Source organism: Bos grunniens, chromosome 7, assembly GCF_055505025.1.
Source record: "Bos grunniens cultivar Pamir isolate PY7600 chromosome 7, Bosgru_T2T1.0, whole genome shotgun sequence".
Lineage (NCBI taxonomy): Eukaryota > Metazoa > Chordata > Mammalia > Artiodactyla > Bovidae > Bos > Bos grunniens.
This window is the reverse complement of record NC_141171.1, coordinates 83,776,628-83,801,809: the sequence shown is the minus strand read 5'-3', so window position 1 is coordinate 83,801,809 and position 25,182 is coordinate 83,776,628. Positions and strand designations below refer to the sequence as shown.

Genomic DNA, 25,182 nt, shown 5'->3' with positions numbered 1-25,182 from the left:
CCCCTTCCCAGGCCTCATGCCTGTGGTCACTTGTCTTTGGATGTCTTACAAATGGCCTCCTGACTGAGGTGTTTGGAAGAAGATCTCCTGAGTCACTGTGTATTAACACTGGGTTAAATACAATAAATTAGATATTTTAAATTAAAATGAGTGTTTCTTTTTAAAATGTGTATACCCAACAAGGTGAAGTATTTCCAATATAAGGTTAAATTTAGTTACAGGTGTAATGGAAACTCGTACATCCTTTAAGGAAAGGTCTGTGGTGTTAAATAAGAAAGTGTATCCTTGGACTCGAACGTGCTTTGTTTGTAGTTTGTATTAATGGCTATTTCTTAAAAGATATTTCTTAAAATAGCAAACTGTAAAAAGACACAGTCTCTAGATACTGCCATGATTAGCTGATTGGATCCTTCTATCACCCATCAACTGCTCATTTCAAATGGCCCAACATTCATTGAATTTTATCTATGGGTTTGTTTTTTTTTAATACTTTCAAAAAACAAGAACATTGTGACTCATCTTGAGATTGTAATGTTCAGCCCCAAAAGTACTCATCCAGGGCTGATTTTTTTTTTTTAAGTACTCTTAGAACTGAGATGTTGCCATTCCTCTTAATAATGTTCTTATATGCCACAAAAGCTTAGAAAATAGCTATGAAAAAACAGAATTGCCACTCATATATTGGGTCTAATATGTCCTACATCACATTACATTCCAAACCTGATTTGCTAGGCAATGTGGATTCTCAAGAGAAAAGCAAACGAAAGGAGATTAATAAAGCAAAATATTCTATTACCTTTTTAGAGAGAAATACTCAGAGTTAATTATTCTTATTACTTAAATCTTGTGCTGCTCCACAGGACTAGAAATGGTGGCCCTGTAATCCACAAGATAGGTATAAGAGGAAATCTCTGTAAGATTTTTCAAAGCATTTATTAAAGGGAAAGTAAATATAATATGATTTTTAAAACGCAATATTAAAAGTGTAAAGAATGCCATTTTGTCAAAATTTCTGTCATCTTCTGTGATTTTCTGTTATTGCTTCTCTTTCAATGCTTTCAGGACCTAGCTTTCACCAGTTTCTAATTTGAAACCTGAAATCAAGAGGTCTATATGAACTCCTTATTGCCAAATTCAGATTTCAATAGAAGAAAGGAGGGAAAACCACTAGACCATTCAGGTATGACCTAAATCAAATCCCTTATGATTATACAGTGGAAGTAAGAAATAGATTTAAGGGACTAGATCTGATAGATAGAGTGCCTGATGAACTATGGACTGAGGTTCATGACATTGTACAGGAGACAGGGATCAAGACCATCCCCATGGAAAAGAAATGCAAAAAAGCAAAATGGCTGTCTGGGGAGGCCTTACAAATAGCTGTGAAAAGAAGAGAAGCGAAAAGCACAGGAGAAAAGGAAAGATATAAACATCTGAATGAAGAGTTCCAAAGAATAGCAAGAAGAGGTAATAAAGCCTTCCTCAGAGATCAATGCAAAGAAATAGAGGAAAACAACAAAATGGGAAAGACTAGAGATCTCTTCAGGAAAATCAGAGATAACAAAGGAACATTTCATGCAAAGATGAGCTCGATAAAGGACAGAAATGGTATGGACCTAACAGAAGCAGAAGATATTAAGAAGAGGTGGCAAGAATACACAAAAGAACTGTACAAAAAAGATCTTCATGACCCAGATAATCATGATGGTATGATCACTGACCTAGAGCCAGACATCCTGGAATGTGAAGTCAAGTGGGCCTTAGAAAGCATCACTACAAACAAAGCTAGTGGAGGTGATGGAATTCCACTGGAGCTATTCCAAATCCTGAAAGATGATGCTGTGAAAGTGCTGCACTCAATATGCCAGCAAATTTGGAAAACTCAGCAGTGGCCATAGGACTGGAAAAGGTCAGTTTTCATTCCAACCCCAAAGAAAGCCAATGCCAAAGAATGCTCAAACTACTGCACAATTGCACTCATCTCACATGCCAGTAAAGTAATGCTCAAAATTCTCCAAGCCAGGCTTCAGCAATATGTGAACTGTGAACTTCCTGATGTCCAAGCTGGTTTTAGAAAAGGCAGAGGAACCAGAGATCAAATTGCCAACATCTGCTGGATCATGGAAAAAGCAAGAGAGTTCCAGAAAATCATCTATTTCTGCTTTATTGACTATGCCAAAGCCTTTGACTGTGTGGATCACAGTAAACTGTGGAAAATTCTGAAAGAGATGGGACTACCAGACCACCTGATCTGCTTCTTGAGAAATTTGTATGCAGGTCAGGAAGCAACAGTTAGAACTGGACATGGAACAACAGACTGGTTCCAAATAGGAAAAGGAGTATATCAAGGCTGTATATTTTCACCCTGTTTATTTAACTTATATGCAGAGTACGTCATGAGAAACCCTGGGCTGGAAGAAACACAAGCTGGAATCAAGATTGCTGGGAGAAACATCAATAACCTCAGATATGCAGATGACACCACCCTTATGGCAGAAAGTGAAGAGGAACTACAAAGCCTCTTGATGAAAATGAAAGTGGAGAGTGAAAAAGTTGGCTTAAAGTTCAACATTCAGAAAACAAAGATCATGGCATCTGGTCCCACCACTTCATGGGAAATAGATGGGGAAACAGTGGAAACAGTGTCAGACTTTATTTTGGGGGGCTCCAAAATCACTGCAGATGGTGACTGCAGCCATGAAATTAAAAGACGCTTACTCCTTGGAAGGAAAGTTATGACCAACCTAGATAGCATATTCAAAAGCAGAGACATTACTTTGCCAACAAAGGTTCGTCTAGTCAAGGCTATGGTTTTTCCTGTGGTCATGTATGGATGTGAGAGTTGGACTGTGAAGAAGGCTAAGTGCCGAGGAATTGATGCTTTTGAACTGTGGTGTTGGAGAAGGCTCTTGAGAGTCCCTTGGACTGCAAGGAGATCCAACCAGTCCATTCTGAAGGAGATCAGCCCTGGGATTTCTTTGGAAGGAATGATGCTAAAGCTGAAACTCCAGTACTTTGGCCACCTCATGCGAAGAGTTGACTCATTGGAAAAGACTCTGATGCTGGGAGGGACTGGGGGCAGGAGGAGAAGGGGACGACAGAGGATGAGATGGCTGGATGGCATCGCTAACTCAATGGACATGAGTCTGAGTGAACTCCAGGAGCTGGTGATGGACAGGGAGGCCTGGCGTGCTGCGATTCATGGGGTCACAAAGAGTCGGACATGACTGAGTGACTGATCTGATCTGATCTGATATGTAAACAAGTAAAGACAAACACAGAGATTAAGGACGAATACAGAAAGGAGTACAAGTGGACTGTCTGCTATCACCCTGTGGTTTAACCTATACGCTGAGCACATCATGAGAAATGCTGGGCTGGAGGAGCTCCAAGCTGGAATCAAGATATTTGGGACCAACATGAACAACCTCAGATATGCAGATGATACCACTCTAATGGCAGAAAACAATGGGGAACCAAAGAGCCTTTTGATGAGGGTGAAGGAGAGCAAAAGAGCTGGCTTAAAACTAAACATTAAAAAAAACTAAGATCATGGCATCTGGCCCCATTACTTCATGGGAAAAAGAAGGGAAAAAGATGGAAGCAGAGACAGATTTCCTCTTCTTGGGCTCTAAAACCACAGTGGCCGGTGACTGCAGCCATGAAATCAGAAGATGATTGCTTCTTGGCAGGAAAGCTGTGACAAACCTAGACAGAGTTGAAGAGCAGAGACACTACTCTGCTGACAAAAGTCCATATAGTCAAGGCTATGGTCTTCCCAGTGTTCACATGCAGTTGTGAGAGCTGGACCATAAAGAAGCCAGAGAGCCAAAGAATTGATGCTTTCAAACTGTGGTACTGGAGAAGACTCCTGAAAGTCCCTTGGACTGCAAAGAGATCAAACTGGTCAACCCTGAATACTCACTGGAAGGACTGATGCTGAAGCTTAAGCTCCAGTATTTTGGTCATCTGATGCAATCAGCTGACTCACTGGAAAAGTCCCTGATGCTGGGAAAGACTGAAGGCAGAAGAATAAGAGAGCATCAGAGGATGAGATGGCTGGATGGCATTATAAGTTTCGGGAGATGGTGAGGGACAGGGAGGCCTGCAGTCCATGGGATCACAAAGAGTCAGATACAACCGGGTGACTGAACAACAACAAAAAGAATTATAAGACACCTAAAAAAGTGTACCATTGCATTTTGATTCTCCAAGTGTGTCCATGTATCAATAGTATCAGTACCACCTGGGAACTTGATAGGAAGGCAAATTCTTGGACAATACCCTAGGGAAATGAGTCAGAAACCTTGGGAATAGGGCTCAATGATTAGTGTTTTAACAAGTATTCCACAAGCATGCTGATATTTGAGAATCACTTATCTACATGAAATGCCTGAAGTTCTTCTAGTAAAGAATGAAGCATGCCCTAGATTCTAGACTTGTTCACTAAAATGTGATGGTAGTGACCAGAAATAAAGTTAAAGACCTGGATTTGGTTAGAGAAGCAGTATGTAAGTATGTGCTTAGTTGCTCAGTCATGTCCAACTCTTTGCCACCCCACGGACTGTAGCCTGCCAGACTTCTATGTCCATGGGGATTCTGCAGGCAAGAATACTGGAGTGGGTTGGCATGCATAATTTTATTTCCAAAAAGTGTTCACTTGCAGCATTTGACCAATAGAAGTGCTACTACCTGGGATGTTATATTGCAGAGCAATTTCATTAAACCAAAAATTAAACCCCTCCCCCAACACTAAAATGGCTGATGCTCATTAAGCATATACTATAGTTCAGTTCAGTCACTCAGTCATATCCGACTCTTTGCAACCCCATGGACTGCAGCACTCCAGGCCTCCCTGCCCATCACCAACTCCCGGAGTTCACTCAAACTCATGTCCATTGAGTCAGTGATGCCATCCAACCATCTCATCCTCTGTCTTCCCCTTCTCCTCCTCCCCCCAATCTTTCCCAGCATCAGGGTCTTTTCAAATGAGTCAGCTCTTTAAGTCAGGTGACCAAAGTATTGGAGTTTCAGCTTCAACATCAGTCCTTCCAATGAACACCCAGGGCTGATCTCCTTTAGAATGGACTGGTTGGATCTCCTTGCAGTCCAAGGGACTCTCAAGAGTCTTCTCCAACACCGCAGTTTAAAAGCATCAATTCTTCGGAGCTCAGCTTTCTTCACAGTCCAACTCTCACATCCATACATGACCACTGGAAAAACCATAGCCTTGACTAGACGGACCTTTGTTGGCAAAGTAATGTCTCTGCTTTTGAATATGCTGTCTAGGTTGGTCATAACTTTCCTTCTAAGGAGTGCATTATAAGCCAGGCATAATTCTAAGTGTATTCCATTTATGAAATCATTTTATCTTCACAATCACCTTAACATTTCCCATTTTACAAATGAGAAAACTGAGTCCCAGAGAGAATAATTTGTATACAGTTTCATAGCCAGTAAAGTGGATGGCCATTTTCCCTGGAATATATTTTCTTGTCTCCAATAGATGATAAAATTATGATGGGAAAATAAAATATTCATGTAAAGTTCACCCTTGCTAGTATAGTCTCTGGTTTTCTAATATGAAAAAAGTCCTGCATACAACTGCTCAAGTATAATTAGGTAACAATCATGACAATAACTATAGAACAAACCAGATAAAACTCAACCTGGCATACACAAGATATATGCAGTCTTTCTTGACATGCCTGACTAGTTGGAACCCACAGATCTAACCTCAGCCCTGATGAGAAAGTCAGCGTTCATATATCACCCTTAAAGTTCAGTTTCAGGCCCAGCAGACAGAATTTGGCTGGAGAGCTGCTTTTCAGAAAGTCATGAGCCATTTCTGCCACCAAAGGATCTGTAGAAAAGGAAAGAGCATCAAAGAAGAGAGATTTGTGAGTGGGTTCAGAACACCCATGTTTGCAAATTCCCCAGAGCAAATGGAGGCTCATTTCTGCTTTTCTCGCCTTTTCCTTCAAAATTATAGTCATTTAAATTTTGTAATTTCTTACCCTCATACTTATAACTTATATTTAATAACTCATTTTACATTTGGAATTATAATACTAAATCAGTAAAATAAGTATGTTCTTCTTTAGTGATCAAAAATTCATAATGATAATAAAACATGATAGAAAATTAATTTGGTTTCTTCCCAAGTTCCCTTACCATTAATCTCTGTAGTCTCTTTAATAATTAAGTATTAGAGAGCTGTAATATGTATTTTTTTAGAGTAGCTATTGTCTAAGCATCACTAACATTCTACTTACTCACTTCTCCTCCTATCAAAGAGTCTTATACTCCACCAATATGTGTTCATCTTTTCTAGCCATGTATTTTATTTCTGGAGCTCTTTGCAATGTATACATACATCACCTATATTCTGCAAGTGAAAGTGAAAGTCGCTCAGTCGTGTCTGACTCTTTTGCGACCCCATGAACTATAGTCCATGGAATTCTCCAGGCCGGAATACTGGAGTGGGTAACCTTTCCCTTCTCCAGGGGATCTTCCCAACCCAGGGATTGAACCCAGGTCCTCCTCATTGCAGGTGGATTCTTTATCGGCTGAGCTACAAGGGAAGCAAAGGCTTCCAATAATAAAATTAAGATAAAAAACTGATGCCTTTAAGACTGAAAGATATGTTTTGAATGGATACATCTGAGAGTGAATATTTTAAAAATAGTATTACATAATTTGCTCAAACTACTGAGAAACTGAGAAAGAAGCAAACAGCAACCTGGCTATAGACTTGATTTTTACATGGTAATAACAGTGAAGTGACAGTAAAGCCAACTCCTGTAAGAGTTGGCTGCAACCTGATACTGCTTTAGAATTAATTATGTGTTTGAAGCCCTTATAAATATGATACTGCCTCTTGGAGTAAAAACTGGTCATGAGCAATGTAAACGTTTTGATGAAAAATTATTATTCAGAAATGAAAATTTCACAACTGCAAATATAAAGTTCTACATTTTTCAAGACTCCAGGCTCAAAAACAAAACAAAACAAACACACTTGAATGTCATATAAATATTTTTTATACTTTTGAGTTATAGAGTGTTCTGGTTATGGGGAGGGGGAAGCATTGGATAATTAAGACTTTCATAAGGTATTTCTGAAAATGATTCTGGTATGAGCAGTGAAAACCCATAGTTCCATAGAGTAGAAAGACTTGTTCACACAGGAAAGCATCTTTCATATTCATCTTTAAAGGTAAAAATTGACTAGGTAACCTGCTAATTCAGTTCATTCACCACAATTTATTTGCATAAATTAAACTGGTGTTTGCTAAATATCTCCTACAAATGAAACTATGAAGGGGTTCAAGGAAAGGGAAGAAAACCACTTCTTTTGTCTTTCAGCGACAGTTACTGAGCACCTACTAGACGTAGCCACTGTTCTAGGTGCTCAGGATTTGGGTGGTGAATGAAAGTCATAAATGTCTACTTCATAAGGCTATTTTAATATAGGGATTAGGTAAGAAATAAGATGCACAGGCATAATAAGTGCTATAAAGAAAAATGAAGCAAGGAAATGAGCTAAGGATTAACATTAAGAGGAGTAGAGCAATGGTAGCTGACTGGGGCAGGTGGTGCTTCACTGAAAAGATGGGAAGATCCCTGAGAAGATCAGGCCAGGAAAAGTAAAGGAATGCAAAGGATCAAAGACAGAAACTGCTGAAATGTAAAACAACATGGAAGCCTGTGTAGCTGGAGGAAAGGGAGGGAGAGAAAAAGTAACAAGAGGTGAGGCCAGAGATGTGAAAGAAGACAGATTACCTAGAGCCCTGTTGGTGTTGCTTAGTTGCTAAGTCGTGTCTGACTCTTTGCAACCCCAAGAACTGTAGCCCACCAGGCTCCTCTGTTCATGAGATTTCCCCAACAAGAACACTGGAGTGGGTTGCCATTCTTATCAGGGCATCTTCTCAACCCAGGGATCAAACCCACATCTCCTGTATTGGCAGACAGATTCTTTACCACTGGGTCACCAGGGAAGCCCGCTTAGAGGCCTACTATAGGTCATTCGAATGACTTTGACTTTGAGTGAGACGGAAGCCATGGTAGATGTCAGAGCAGATTGAGAAGTGCTGTCATTGAGGCTTTTGAGTACTCACATACAGATTCAGGAAGTGCTGTCAAAGAATGAATGCAATCACTAATATATTATTAGCCAATAAACTCTGAGCATTTACTATGTGCCAGGTTACTTCACCAATGTACACAGTCGACCTATCCTATAATCTAGTTTGAGAAACTTGAACCTTGGAGAGTTTATGAAACTAGTCCAGTATTGCACTGTAGGTAGAGAAGAGCTGGCCTTCAAACACAAGCGTCTTGAATTCTGACTCCTTGGAACGAAAGCTTGTGCTTTCTGGTTTACTCCATGCCAGAGGATACAACAGAAGGGCTGGTTTGCTCTGTCTGGAAAACTGAAGACAGAGGAGCCTGAGGGCACAGTCATTCCAAGTAAAGGAAGGCCTGGAATGGTCAGGAAGAGGTTTTGTATGCCAGCAAGTTGCTGCCCACAGCAGAAGCTGATTTTGAAACCAGATAGGTGGTTTTATCAGGTCCTGATTCCAAAGGAAGATTTTCCTCTTTGCTGAGATTTTTTCCCCCTACAACCAAGCAAGGGTAAGAACTCCACTAAAATATTTGCTTGTAGAGAACAGTCATGTATGTGTCTAATTGCACGCTGACTATTTGACTTCTCCCATAGACAGCAAGTCTCGTGAGGGCAGGAACCTGCTGTCTTGTTCACTGTCGCTTTCCAGCTTCTAACACCGTGCCTGCGGTAAGTGCGTGGGAACTAAGCGCTGGGGAGATGCAGCATTCACACAGCTAGCATTTGCTACATTTGGTGATCAGTCAAACTCTTTCTGCCTTGATGTCAGTTATTCACTATGCTCTTGGTTACCACTCGGGAAGAAGAGTTCCCACAGATTCGAGACCTTGTTATCTGAGAGGGAAGTATCAACTCAACTAGGAAATGAACAGACATTGCTGGGTTATCAATTCCTGTCAGGGGACACCCCCTTATCACCTCGTCTTACTAATCAGGAGTAGCACCAATGATGTCACACAGGAAACAATATAGGGATGAAACAAGTTCCTGTTCCCAAAGGCTTAGCATCTGAAAGAAAATAACACACTTCTGGAAAAGGAAGTCAGTTATGCCTGATTAATCTAGAGTGATATGAAGGTCTGGAGTGAGTGTGAACTACTGAAATTCCATCAGTTTCAAAAAGGACTTAAGCTTTAAAGAGGACATGGTCAATGTTCTACACCAAAGTTTTAAAAGTAAAGCTGTATTGAATGGGGGACTAAATTTTCAAAGAGCGGAAAGTGACAAAGAAATGGGAATGAATGGATAAAACAAAAATTGAAATTTTCTGTAGGAAAAGTGTAAAGGATGTTGTTCCGTGGAAAGCATCTTAGGAAGTCTTCCTTGGAAGTTTTATAAAGTGATCTAGATTCCAGAACAACAACTGTTTATATGAATTGACTTCTTTGGGTCTCTGAATCACCTTAAATTTATATTTAAATATGTACATTACTGAAAAATGAATTGACCTAATGGTTAAGAGTAGCTAGGGTTTACATCAGAAATTCCAACATTCTATTCTCGATCCTGCAAGTTACAAGTTATGTGATCTTGGAAAACTACTTAACCTTTTAAGTTTATCAATTTTCTCTTTTATAAAATGGGCACAATAAAACATCTCTGTTTTCCAGTACAGATTATATAAGATAATGCATCTAAGATATTTAGTATATACTTGCCACAGTAGATGTGCTAAATAGATGGCAGTTACTATTATCACTATAATTTTTTAATCAATTTCTCAATACTATATGATTTGTTTCTACTCTAAGAACAAAACAAAGGTAAGAATCATTGATATAGAACAATAAGCAGTTCTTAAAGTGTGTTCTGTGGAGCTCTTAGTCCCCCAGAACATTCGAGGGTATCTGAAAGATAAAAGCTATTTCTATAATAAAACAAGGTTATTTTTATTTTTGTTGTGCTGACATTTGCACTGATATTGCAAAAGCAACTGTAAATAAATCTACTGATATTTGACACAAATCAGGGCAGCAGGCCAAACTTTAATAATGGTCAGTGTATTCTCTAGTTGTATGTACTTCTAGTTCTCAAAAAGTCAGTTTTACTTAAGGTCCTTGATAAATAAAATGAATTTTATTTATTAAGGTCCTGTTCTTAAGTAAATATCTTTTTAAATATTCTTTATAACTGAATATAAAATACACATAAAGCAATTTTACTGCACAAAGAAATATGACAATGATCTCTAGGTAAAACACTTATGCAAATTCTTTCCCATCTTTCTTCCTTTATTTTTGGCAGAATACCATTTTTATTTTAAAGAACAACTGAAGAAAAATTATGGCTACACACATGAGTACTTGGGGTCTTTTTTTCCCAAAAATGAATGATGTGAATCCATCAGTTCAGAAAAGCAACTCCTAATATTTGTTGCAAGTAATAGAATAAGATTGCCAAGTGCAAATTTATTTTGAAAAACTGTATTTACCATGGTGAACTTGAAAGTGTCCCCAAACTTACAGACATTTCTGATAGGATTGGTGGGATATAAATGAATATGATTTTTTGACTTTGTAAATTATATCAACATTCGAAAAATCTATGTAACTCAATAAACCAATATTTTCCAAGTAACAAACGTATGATGTTACAAAATCAATCGTACATGTGTAACCGGTATTCAAAATGCAAGACAGACCTATGGGTTTTAATATTACATAGTATAAAAAAGCTCATTGATAGGATTTCAAATTCTACACGGCAACTAATCTTAAAGAAACCACCATATGTCAAGTATTGGTACAGTATCAAAGAAGAATATCCACAATTGGAAAGGCTATTAAATGCTGCTTTTCCAACAATGTATCTGTGTGAAGATAGATTCTTTATATGCTTCAACCAAAGCAACATATGGCAAAAGCAACGCAGATGTAGTATGAGTGTCCAGCTGCCTTCTTCAGTCTGTTCTTGGCTGGGTGTATGTTATAATTTATACAAACTGATGATTAATTATTTATACAAATTGAGCCCCTAGAAGGACAGAGAGCTTAAAAAAGAGATTACATGAATTTATGTGCCTATTGCTAATGAATGTTGGTTAAGGTTTAATGCATACACATAATTTGTGAGACAGTGTTCTTAAAGGTCCAAGATAAATCCTGAAATGCTATTGCTTTAGATTTTCCTCAATCATATTTTACTGAATTATCTGTGGTATGTATTTTATATTTTATTTTGAGACATTTTTTTCCCTATGAACATGATATCACACTCAAGTGCAAGATTCATTTCAGATTCAGTTCAGTTCAGTTGCTCAGTCGTGTCCGACTCTTTGTGACCCCATGAATCTCAGCACGCCAGGCCTCCCTGTCCATCACCATCTCCCGGAGTTCACTCAAACTCATGTCCATCGAGTCAGTGATGCCATCCAGCCATCTCCTTCTCTGTCATCCCCTTCTCCTCCTGCCCCCAATCCCTCCCAGCACCAGTGTCTTTTCCAATGAGTCGACTCTTCGCATGAGGTGGCCAAAGTACTGGAGTTTCAGCTTTAGCATCATTCCTTCCAAAGAAATCCCAGGGCTGATCTCCTTGAATGCATTAGTTGGATCTCCTTGCAGTCCAAGGGACTCTCAAGAGTCTTCTCCAACACCACAGTTCAAAAGCATCAATTCTTTGCCACTCAGCTTTCTTCACAGTCCAACTCTCGCATACATACATGACCACTGGAAAAACCATAGCCTTGACTAGACGGACCTTTGTTGGCAAAGTAATGATAGAATTAAAACTGAAAATGAGTGTTAGTCATTCAGTTATGTCTGGCTCTGTGACCACATGAACTGAGCCTACCAGGCTCCTCTGTCCATGGAATTCTCCAGGCAAGAATACTGGAGTGTGTAACAATTCCCTTCTCCAGGGATCAAACACAGGTAGATAGAATTAAACCTTAAAGTAATGAATTTGAAAAGGAAATTTATGACTGGGAACTAAATTAGTATTTGCTATCTCCTATAGCTAACCATAGGGGTTTCCCTCATAGATCAGTTGGTAAAGAATCTGCCTGCATGCAGGAGATCCTATTCTTGGGTCAGGACAATCCCCTGGAGAAGGAAATGGCAACCCACTCCAGTATCCTTGTCTGGAGAATCCCATAGACAGAGGACTCTGACAGGCTATAGTCCATGGGGTCACAAAAGTCAGACATGACTTAGCAACTAAACCACCACCATAGTTAACCATTAAAATCTTTGGTTTTACACATGGACATCACCAGATGGTCAATACCAAAATCTGATTGATTATATTCTTTGTAGCCAAAGATGGAAAAGCTCTATACAATCAGCAAAAATAAGACCATGAGCTGACTATACCTCAGATCATGAACTCCTTATTGCAAAATTCAGACTTAAATTGAAGAAAGTAGGGAAAATCACTAGGCCATTCAGGTATGACCTAAATTAAATCCCTTATGATTATACAGAGGAAGTGACAAATAGATTCAAGGGATTGGATCTGATAGACAGACTGCCTGAAGAATTATGGACAGAGGTGCGTGATATTGTACAGGAAACAGTGATCAAGAACATTCCCAAGAAAAAGAAATGCAAGAAGGCAAAATGGTTGTCTGAGGAGGCCTTACAAATAGCTGAGAAATGAAGAGAAGTGAAAGGCAAAGGAGAAAATGAAAGATATACCCCTCTAAATGCAGAGTTCCAAAGAATAGCAAGGACAGATAAGAAAGCCTTCCTCAGTGATCAATGCAAAGAAATAGAGGAAAACAACAAAATGGGAAAGACTAGAGATCTCTTCAAGAAAATTGGAGATACCAAGGGAATATTTCATGCAAAGATGGGCACAATAAAGGACAGAAATAGGATGGACCTAACAGAAGCAGAAGATATTAAAAAGAGGTGGCAAGAATACACAGAACTATACAAAAAAGATGTTAATGATCCAGATAACCACAATGGTGTGATCACTCACCTAGACCCAGACACATTGGAGTGCAAAGTCAAGTGGATCTTAGGAAGCATTACTATGAACAAAGCTAGTGGAGGTGATGGAATTCCATCTGAACTATTTCAAATCCTAAAAGATGATGCTGTGAAAGTGCTGCACTCAATATGCCAGCTAATTTGGAAAACTCAGCAGTGGCCACAGAACTGGAAAAGGTTAGTTTTCATTCCAATCCCAAAGAAAGGCAATGCCAAAGAATGTTCAAACTATAATACAGTTGCACTCACTTCACATGCTAGCAAGATAATGCTCAAAATCCTTCAATCTAGGACCAAGAACTTCCAGATGTACAAGTATGTGAACCAAGAATTTCAAGATATACAAGCTGGATTTAGAAAAGCCAGAGGAACCTGAGATCAAATTGCCAATATCTTTTGGATCATTAAAAAGGCAAGAAAATTCCAGAAAAACATGTATTCTGCTTCACTGATTATGCTAAAGCCTTTGACTGTGTGGACCACAACAAACTGGAAAATTTTTAGAGAGATGGGAATACCTGACCACCTTACCTCCTGAGAAACCTGTATGCAGGTCAAGAAGCAACAGTTAGAACTGGACAAAGAACAATGGACCTGTTCCAAATTGAGAAAGGAGTACATCAACGCTGTATATTTTCACCCTGCTTACTTAACTTCTATTCAGAGTACATCATGCAAAATGCCAGACTGGATGAAGCACAAGCTGGAATCAAGATATCAGGGAGAAATATCAATAACCTCAGATATGCAGATGGCATCACCCTAACAGCAGAAAGCAAAGAGAAATTAAAGAATCTCTTGATGAAGGTGAAAGAGGAGAGTGGAAAAGTAGGCTTAAAACTCAACATTCAAAAAATGAATATCAAGGCATCTGGTCCCATCACTTCATGGCAAATAGAAGGGGAAACAGAAGAAACAGGGACAGACATGATTTTCCTGGACTCCAAATCACTGCAGATGGTGACTGCAACCATGAAATTAAAAGATACCTGCTCCCTAGAAGAAAAGCTATGACCGACCTTGACAGCAAATTAAAAAGCAGAGACATTATTTTGCTGATAAAGGTCCATATAGTCAAAGTTACGGTTTTTCCAGTAATCATATATGGATATGAGAGTTGGACATAAAAAAGGCTGAGCACTGAAGAACTGATGCTTTGGAACTGTGGTGCTGGAGAAGACTCTTGAGAGTCCCTTGGACTGCAGGGAGATGACACGCGTCAATCCTAAAGGAAATCAACCCTGAATAGTCATTGGAAGGACTGATGCTGAAGCTGAACCTCCAATACTTTGGCCATCTAATAGGAAGAGCCGACTCACTGGAAAAGATCCTGATGCTGGTAAAAACTGAAGGCAGGAGGAGAAGGGGACGACAGAGGATGAGACGGTTGGATGGTATCACTGACTCAATGGACATGATTTTGAGCAAATTCCAGGAAATAGTGAAGGACAGGGAAGCCTGGCATGCTGCAGTCCATGGAGTTGCAAAGAATCGGACATGACTGAGTGACTGAACAACAACAAAATTTTTGGAAAACCTAGTAATTAATCATTAACTATTATGGACCCTATGAATGAGAAGGGAAAGTGACTTTCCAAGAGTCAAACACCTACATAATTTTACATATAATTCAAAAACTATATTCAGTACTTTCCTCTCATATCCTTACTCTCTAGGTATCTGTAACCTTACCTTTCATTTCTAGGTTATAGAAGGACAGGGGGAAGATGTTTATGTGTGAATTGTCTTTCTATATGTGAATTATCTTTCATAATTTATCTTTCGTAAATCCTTGAGGGAATTTACTTTTTTTAGTCATGACTCTAAGTCAGACCATGTTTAACAACTGTTTTTCTTTTTCTTTTTTTTCAATTTTAATTCCTGCATGTTATTCTTGGGGAAAAAAAAAATACAGTGATCACTTTGGTGGGTGTAACAGCTGTTCTTAACTCAAACTTTCTATATCATGTTATTCAGAATTCCACAAAAGAATAAAAGTATTTAAATCATATCAGTAAGTTCATGTAGGTTCTTGAATTGTCCCTCAGTTCTATGCTAGTTCAAAAAATAATGTAAAACTTTCATGAAAATGATAGTCACTTAGTCATGTGTGACTCTTTAAGACTCACGGACTAGTTGTGTCTAACTCTTTGAGACCCATGGACTGTAACCTGCCAGGCTCCTCTGTCCATGGAATTCTACAGGCAAGAACACTGGAGTGGGTAGCCATTCCTTCTCCAAGGGATATTCTGGACCCAGGGACTGAACCTAGTTCTCCTGCATTGCAGGCAGATTGTTTACTGTCTGATCACCAGGAAGGCCCTTCCACGTGCTTTTTTAAAATAAAAGAATTAAATTGGGGGTGATAAACAAATATCATCACCATGGTGAGTGGGCAATTTATTTGCATGTGTTTGTGAATCTTAAGCGTCTGAAAGATGAATTGAAGCCCTTGTGATAAAGCATTTCTTGAATACTTGCTTGTTCCAAATCAGAAGATTTGAATACCAGGTGTGCATATCCTGCCACATTCATTTTGTAATTTTGCTTCCTTATGCTGATATCCCACATGGAAATTTCAGATTAGTATTTCAGTCATATTACTTTTATCCATGAGTTCATTTATTAACATAGAACATACAGCTTGTAATACAACCCCATATGTGTGCTTTCAGCAATCTGATCCATGTTTTAAAATTCTATGCAATATTATGGCCAATGACAGACTTACAACTTGAAAGTATTTACAGGAAAGTGATTTTTAAAATGTGCTTAGACATGACATATTTTCATACTATTGAATTGAAGAAATAGATTCTTAAATACTTTGAAGTCATTTCTATTAAAAATAAATATACCATTTTGTTTCCAGATATCAAGATAAGTAATAGTGATTGGTGATACTGCCCTGAAAGGGAATTTTAATCTTCAACTCATGATGGTAATTCCTAACAAAACTATCTATCCTTCAGTTGTTGCAGCTGTAAAGCTGAATGTCAAGTTCACAGTTTGCATATTTGTGCAGATTTGTTTAGAAAATGGGCTCTGTTGTGAACTTGTTTCAAAATTGCCAAATGGGTATGTAATGAAAACACATCTGCTAAACAAAAGAGAGAGACCAAGTTTGAGAAAGGAATTAGCAAGAAAACATTAGTTTAAAAAGTTCTTTTATAATTAAATTGTATTGCAAATGAAGTGGATCTTTTCCCAACCATGCTCTTCACAGCATCCATAATCATCAAATAGAAGGCACTCCAGACAGAGCCAGAAGTAGATCAGCCATAAGGAATTAAGAATAAAGCAGAAGACAGGGTGGCAATGGAGGTGAGGTTGCAGTGGTGCGATGCTCCAATATCGCACACCAATGATCCACTTTAGCATGATGTTAAAAAAAACAAGATGATTCTATGTGCCTTTCATAACATTATACAGGAGGCGCTGATCAAAACCATCCCCAAGAAGAAGACACAAAAAGGTAAAATAACTGTCTGAAGAGGCCTTACAAACAGCTGAGAAAAGAAGAGAAGTAAAAGGCTAAGTAGAAAAGGAAAGACAGATCCATCAGAATGCAGAGTTCCAAAGAACAGCAAGGAGAAATAAGAAAGCCTTTCTCAGTGATCAGTTCAAAGAAATAGAGGAAAACATTAGAATGGAAAAGACTAGAGATCTCAAGAAAATTAAGAGATACTAAGACAATATTGCATGCAAAGATGGGCACAATAAAGGACAGAAATGGTATGAACTTAACAGAAGCAGAAGTTATTAAGAAGAGGTGGCAAGAATACACAGAAGAACTATACTAAAAAGATCTTAATGATCCAGATAACCACGATGGTGTGATCACTCACCTAGAGCCAGACTTCTGCAGTGCAAAGTCAAGTGGGCCTTAGGAAGCATCACTACGAATAAAGCTAGTGGAACTGATGGAATTCCAGCTGAGCTATTTCAAATCCTAAAAGATGATGTTGTGAAAGTGCTACACTCAATATGCCAGCAAATTTGGAAAACACAGCAGTGGCCGCAGGACTGGAAGAGGTCAGTTTTCATTCCAATCCGAAAGAAGGGCAATGCCAAATAATGTTCAAACTACTGCACAATTGCAATCATCTCACATGCTAGCATAGTAATGCTCAAAATTCTCCAAGCCGGAATCAAGATTGCAGGGAGAAATATCAATGACCTCAGATATGCAGATGACACCACCCTTATGTCAGAAAAATGAAGAAGAACTGAAGAGCCTCTTGATGAAAGTGAAAGAGGAGAGTGAAAAAGTTGGCTTAAAGCTCAACATTCAGAAAACTAAGATCCTGGCATCCGGTCCCATCACTTCATGTCAAATAGATGGGAAACAGTGGCTGACTTTATTTTTCTGGGTTCCAAAATCACTGCAGATGGTGATTGCAGGCATGAAATTAAAAGACACTTACTCCTTGGAAGGAAAGTTATGACCTACCTAGACAGCATATTCAAAAGCAGAGACATTACTTTGCCAACAAAGGTCCATCTAGTCAAGGCTATGGTTTTTCCAGTGGTCATGTATGGATGTGAGAGTTGGACTATAAAGAAAGCTGAGTGACAAAGAATTGATGCTTTTGAACTGTGGTGTTGGAGAAGACTCTTGAGAATCCCTTGGACTGCAAGGAGATCCAACCAGTCCATCCTCAAGGAGATCAGTCCTGGGTGTTCATTGGAAGGACTGATGCTGAAGCTGAAACTCCAACACTTTGGCCACCTGACATGAAGAGCTGACTCATTTGAAAAGACTCTGATGCTGGGAAAGATTGGGGGCAGGAGGAGAAGGGGACGACAGAGGATGAGATGCTTGGATGGCATCACCAACTCAGTGGACATGGGTTTAGGTGGACTCTGGGGGTTTGGTAATGGACAGGGAGGCCTGGCATGCTGTGGTTCATGGGGTCACAAAGAGTTGGACATGATTGAGTGACTGAACTGAACTCAGGCTTCAACAGTAGGTGAATCGAGAACTTCCAGATGTTCAAGCTAGATTTAGAAAAGGCAGAGGAACCAGAGATCAAATTGCCAAAATCCGTTATATCATGAAAAAGCAAGAGAATTCCAGAAGAACATCTATTTCTGCTTCATTAACTACTCTAAAGTCTTTGACTGTGTGGATCACAACAAACTGTGGAACATTCTTCAAGAGATGGGAATACCTGACCACCTTACCTCCTGAGAAACCTGTATGCAGGTCAAGAAGCAACAGTTAGAACTGGACATGGAACAACTGACTGGTTCCAAATTGGGAAAGAAGTACATCAAGGCTGTATATTTTCACCTTGCTTATTTAACTTATGTGCAGAGTACATCATGCAAAATGCTGGACTGAAAGCACAAGCTGGAATCAAGATTGCCAGAAGAAATATCAATAACCTCAGATATGCAGATGACACCACCCTAATGGCAGAAAGTGCAGAGGAACAAAAGAGCCTCTTGATGAAGTGAAAGAGGAGAATGAATAAGCTGGCTTAAAACTCAACATTTAGATAATTGAAGATCTGGTGCCATCACTTCATGGCGAATAGATGGGAAAACAATAGATACAGTGAGAGACTTTATTTGGGGGGGCTCCAAAATCACTGCAGATTGTGACTGCAGCCATGAAATTAAGATGCTTGCTCCTTAGAAGAAAAGCTATGACAAATCTAGACAGCATATTAAAAACCAGAGACTTTACCAACAAAGGTCTGTATAGTCAAAACTTTGGTTTCCAGTAGTGAGGTATGGATGTGAGAGTTGGACCATAAAGAAAGCTGAGAGCCGAAGAATTGATGCTTTTGAACTGTGGGGTTGGAGAAGACTCTTGAAAGTCCCTTGGACTGCAAGGAGATCAAAGAGCCCAATTGATCTAAACTGCCTTTAGATCAACCCTAAAGAAAATCAACCCTGAATATTCTTTGGAAGGACTGATGTTGAAGCTGAAGCTCCAATACTTTGGTCACCTGATGGGATGAACTGATTCATTGGAAAAGACCCTGATGCTGGGAAACATTGAAGGGAGGAGGAGAAGGAGATGACAGAGGATGAGATGGTTGGATGGCATCACTGACTTGATGGACATGAGTTTGAGAAAACTCCAGGAAGTAGTGAAGGACAGGGAAGCCTGGCGTGTTGTAGTCCATGGGGTTGCAAAGAGTAGGACACAACTCAGCAACTGAACTGGTGTGTCTTTCACCAATTGGTGGAGCAAAAATTTTTAAAGAGATTTCTCTGATTTTCTTTCATTCAGGGTGTCAGTATTTTGACTGATTCAAGTGCCACCTCATCAGTGAGATATTTCTCTCCATACGAATTTGTACAAAAACAAGTATTTACAAGTATATGTACGTATACATACGTGTATGTACATGCATACTGAGAAAAAACCTTATGGTAGCATATACATATTTGCAAGTACCGTTCATGATATCTTATTCCACCCCCTCCCCGCTTTTCTTTGGTTTATACCATTTAACATACCATGTATTTCCTTGATTATTTAATATGTACTCCACCCAAAATAAAAGCCTCATAAGAAGAGCAGCTATCTCTAATTCTCTAGTATATCTCTTGAACCAGTATCTAACACAGGGTGGACATCCATAAGAATGTGTTATTTAGTGAATGAATCGGTCAATCAAATACGAGCTTCCTTTCACACTAAGAGAAATATCATAACCATCTGTCCAGTATGCTTTGGTGTACTTCTCCCTGGGTAAAGAGATTTCCTGTTTCTCTAAAAACAGCCACATTTCTTAGAAGAACACTCCAAAAATGATTAAAATATCTTTGTACATATGGAAGCATATCATGTCTTCCCTGTACATTATTTTCATATGAGAAATAAATTTTCTCCTAGCTTATAAACCTGTACTTGGCCATTGATTATTATAATCAGTCTTTCTTCATGCACTGTATGAGAATTTAAGATTTTCTATACATCTTTATAAGTGAAGCTTAGCGATGCCTTCTCCAAAGAGCTTTTTTCTATTTGAATAAGCCAGCCTTAATTCAAGAAGTATTAATTAATAGCATTAATTCAAGAAGGGAAGAAGGAAGAAAGGAAAGATGGGGGGAGAAAGGAAGGGAGGGAAAAAGGGGAGAGGGTAGGAAAGGGAGGGAGGGGAGAAAGAAATAAAAAAATTCACTGATGGCATTATAGAACATGTTTCTCAGTTTTCTCTTCCTTAATGATAAAATCGTAAATAAGAATTGGACACTAGAGAAGAAAATTGATCACTGATTTCCCTTTCACCAAACTCAAAGTCTGCCAGGAGCAGAAAGGAATCTTTTCAAATACAAAGCCAACCAATTACATTATCCCCCAAGCTTAAAATCCCACAGTAGCTTCCCATAGCTGATAAACGGAACAACTGCATCCCAAGCACAGCTTCAGTGTCCACTAGGCCTGTTACCTGCTTATCTCCCTAGTCTCCTTAATCACCACTCTCTCACGTTGTCTATGCACTCAGGCCAAACTGCCTTCTCTCTAAATTCTCCACTTTCCTTGTAAACACCAGGCCTTTGATCTTACCATTCTGTTTATAAAGCTCTTTTTCATCCCACTGCCTCCTATGAACGCTAGAAGCTTCGCCTTACCTCCTCATGTTCTAGGCCAGGTTCCTTTGCTACATAGAAAGCCCCTCCCTTTCCATCTCCCTCTCTCCCCTCCTTTCTAGCACATATCTTTGTTCATAATCTTACATTCTTTTGCACTCTCATTTGACTAATATCGCTTTTCCCAACCAGTCCATAGAGCAGGGCTGCATCTATTGCTCTTCGGTGTTTCCTTTTAGCCTCAAAACAATGCCTGGCATATGTAATACAGGAGGCCAATAATACTTGCTAAATAAATGAAACATTGTTTTCACTGCATTGCTAATGCAAGTCAACCATTATCTTAAAATACTCTTTGCTTAATACAGCAATAATTAAAGTATGAAATTGTGTTTCTAGCTTCTCCTTGTTGGGATAGGCATAGGTGGTTTAGAAGCAGTAAATGTAGGAGTGTCAGACATTGAGAAGTTTCATTATCAAGGGCTTCCTACCTGTTCTGAGTTCTTTTAAGTTCACCTAACGACACGACACTCATTGGGAATAGAGAAGGCAGTAGCACTGATGAAAGAACACTGAATTAGTTTTGTGTGTGATCTTCAAGAAAAGAATTTTATGACAAAATGGTGACAGTAATGAAATTAACAAAAGAGGGAATGTAAGAAAATGCACAAAAAAACCCACCCAGATCCTGCTGAACATTTCGAGGGAAATAAATATTTAGTTACTCCATAGTGAGAATGCCATGTTTTGTGATCTGAAATGTTTCATGCCTCACAGCACAGAAGTTATGAGAGATCAGTCAGTAATCAAAGAGCAACACCATTCGTTAACCAAAGCAAGAGATGAAACAAAGATGATAGATGACGTGTCTCTTTAGAAATGGTGAAAAATGAATGAAGACTTCAGACATTAACATCAATCTGGCTTCCCCCTGGGATTTCTGAGAAGATTTTATATTTTTGTCACTTGGTTTCTCCCATAGTTTTATATGCATTTAAGCCCAGAAAATGCCTCTCTTTCAGTACACACTCAAATCAACAAAAATGATTAGAATATACAGAGAAAGGAGATTGGGCATTGGCTGAGGTTTTTTATCCTGGATCTTGTATTGGCTAACTGTGTAACCTTGACAAAATCACTTGATCTCTCACTTGAGTCTTCCTTACTTATAGTACAGAATTTAGTGAGAAACCTACAAATGACTGTAACTGTACCCTCTAACACAAGATGGGGAGGTGATGGCTGTTAATGTCTTCTTTCATTGTGTGTGTGTGTGTGTGTGTGTGTGTGTGTGTGTGTGTGTGTGAAGTCAAGATATATATCACAGTGCTGAGAAGGCTTTCTTTGGTGTCCCTCCAGAATCTCTTCCTAATCTGCCCAGAGATGCATGGAATGACTCAGATGGGGAAGAGCATCTCATTCTATAATCAGCATTAGAAACTCACATTCAAGTCGCCCTGGGAGAGGTGACACAAAGAATTTCATACTAAGACTTAAAAAGATTTCAAGGAGCTCTTTTTCTGAGAGCAAAATTCTGACAAGGTTAAGACGCGAAGCGGAGTGAATGCTGACGAGTGCAGAAGAATGGAAATGAGAAGACTTAGAGCACCAGGGGCACATTTTACTTCTTTCACATCTTTGCCTGAAGCTGGCCCAAGAGAGTAACTTGGAGAGGACAGTGACAGACTCCAACTGTTGGTGGCAAGCACCTCATCTTTATCCCCAGGAGAATGTAAGTTTATAGGGTTGTACTTTGGGCCCATTTCACACCAAGACTACTTAGACATATTAGCAATGGTACCCACCCCTGGGAATTGCACCTATGAGAGCCCATCTGATTATAAAATAGCAAAAGGAATATACTGGAATATGAGCGTTGACAAGATGAAGATCAATGACAGTGCAGGTAGGGTTAATGTAACTTTTGCTGGTTTGGGCTATGTTCTTATATAATTTCTGTTTTCCTATTTGTCAGAAGAAAAGCATGCTTTTTAAAACAACATATCCATAGAATATGGAGACCTTCTGGGCATTTAACATACCCTTTGCTTAATAATAAGAACCCATCGCTAAGAATCACAGTACAGATGGCACAGGCAATTACTAGGACAATGCAGAGCTTCCGACAATCTCATTTTGTCTGATTTTGATAAAATAACAATCCAATGAAAATGAGTTTCTGTATTCTGGCATATTTCAGACTGAACATTAAATAACAGTGTCTTGTTCTGTATCCAAAGTTAGTTCACAATATCTCTGTCCTCAATACCCTTCAAGCCCAGTTTTTCCCTGTTTCCATGAACTTTTCTTTGTCTTTTGCCAAAATCCATTGAGAAAGAATAAGATGCAAATAAAGTTCAGGAAGCTACTGAGTCTCTGTAAGTGTATACAACCAATGCCATGTTGACCAACATTCCAGAGGTCTGTGGAAAACACAGAGATGGGTAAAAAGAATTCAAAAAATTAAGTTATTGATATTCCACAGAGAACCAGCAATCTGACAGCAGTGACAAGGTCTATTTGGAAACCTGATGGATGAGACAGATATATCAGTCAGAAAGAGAATTATTTCTGGGACCACTTAGGTCATCTTTCCCAAAGCCTTTCACTGGAGTGCTATTTACTAGGTAATTCCCACTCCCAGGACCTTTCTCAATGGGCATCTTAAAGACACAGATGGCATTCTAACACATTCAGGTGTTTAGAGCCCCCTCCCCTCCTGCACCAAACAACATGCTTCTTGGCCTTGTTTAACAATCCAAGAATCCTTCCAAGACTTGATATCCAAACTCAAATCCTGTCAAGAATGACTATCCTTATGACGATGCGTTCACAAAATTGCTTCCAGACTAGATGGAGGAAGGAGGATGCAGAGAAAGAGAAAAGATAATTATAGTGAAATACAGGATCTGTATACCCTGCTGCTGCTGCTAAGTCGCTTCAGTCATGTCCAACTCTGTGCGACCCCATAGATGGCAGCCCACCAGGCTCCCCCGTCCCTGGGATTCTCCAGGCAAGAACACTGGAGTGGGTTGCCATTTCCTTCTCCAATGCATGAAAGTGAAAAGTGAAAGTGAAGCCGCTCAGTTGTGTCCGACTCTTAGTGACCTCATGGACTGTAGCCCACCAGGCTCCTCCATCCATGGGATTTTCCCGGCAAGAGTACTGGAGTGGGGTGCCCCTGCCACTAAAATGCCACTATAACTGCCAATTCTTGGTATTGCTTTGAACTTAAGTATTGAGCTTCCCTGATGGCTCAGTGGTAAAGAATCTGCCTGCCAATGCATGAAACATGGGTTTGACCCCTGTGTTACGAAGATCCCCTGGAGAAGGAAATGGCCACTCGCTCCAGTATTCTTGCCTGGGAAATCCCATGGACAGAGGAGCCTGGCAGGCTATAGTCTATGGGGTCACAAAAGAGTCAGACATGACTTAGCGACTAAGCAATAACAACTGAATGCCCTTGAATGAGTCCAAGAAGGACTTTCTTAATATTAAAAGCAAAAGTGAAGTCTCTCAGTCATGTCCGACTCTTTGTGACCCTATGGACTGTAGCCCACCAGGCTCCTCTGTCCATGGGATTTTCCAGGCAAGAAGACTGGAGTGGGTTGCCATTTCCTTTTCCAGTCTTAATATTAAAGAGTGAATTAAAGAGTAGTCAGAGACTAGCATGCACTTTTGTGTTTTAGTCTCCCAACTACACATGGCAGGCAGACTATCAGAACTGAGACTATTGAGTTATAGATTTACAAGGGGCTCCTAAAAATCAGTTAGTTCCTACCTCTTCTCCCATGTAAGTAAGATGTTCTGAAATCTTTTTAATAAATAAAAATAAAATCTTATCTAAAATATCTCTGACAACCACTGTTTCTCCTCAATAAAATGTTCCATTTAGAAATCTTCCAATGTGTAAGTCAAGTTTGGCTGTAATTTAAAATAATTTTTTTTTATCTTGTTTCAACATTTTACATATTACTTTAAACTTTACATTTACACATATGTATGCCTATTTCTGTTGTATTTTAGGTAAAGAGATGATTTTTACCTTGGCTATAAGATTAGAATTTTTTAGAATTGCACTGTCATTTTTGATGCTTAAGTTAGTGACAATTCAATCTTTATAAATACGCCTCTTTATGTGGTGTGTACCTGGGTGGTTTTCAGTGCCAAGAATGGCGGTGAAGAAAATTCTTGAGGTAAAAGCTCATCTTGTGACTTGATTCCTCCAATTCAGTTTCTGCAGCAATTTTATGTCACAACTGTATTTCCCTATGGAGTGTTCTACTTGAAACTAAGCTCATGGGGGGGAAATGCCTCTTAATTAGACATAGTTAATATAGAAGGAAGGGGAAAAAAAGACACAAGATCTCTTATGCACTGCTCACTGCTTGCTTCAGGGATATTTTTGAAAGCAGAAATTAAACCAATGACCAAAAATGTCTGGAACCAGGGCTTTGCTGACTTGCAGACTCTGCCCGTCTCCACAGCCAGGCTGGGTGGCTCTGGCCACTCAGCCTGGGCTCAGGGCCACTCAGGTAGGCGGCCCTGCCAAACAGAACATGCCAGA

The 25,182-nt window shown here is 39.3% G+C and overlaps 1 long non-coding RNA gene across 8 annotated transcripts in view; it reads right to left on the bottom strand.

Moving 5' to 3' along the window:
- The window catches only part of LOC147369907 (uncharacterized), a 230,195-nt gene that overhangs the window by 102,211 nt on the left and 102,802 nt on the right, over positions 1–25,182 (bottom strand). The window contains exon 3 of one of the 8 annotated variants that reach the window (XR_015168087.1): positions 5,675–5,863. The exons of 6 other annotated variants lie outside the window; for them this stretch is intronic. This is a non-coding gene — a long non-coding RNA (uncharacterized LOC147369907). Of the gene's footprint in view, positions 1–5,674; positions 5,864–10,402; positions 11,824–25,182 lie in introns of those variants that run through there. One more of the 8 variants, XR_015168094.1, reaches the window with a different exon arrangement.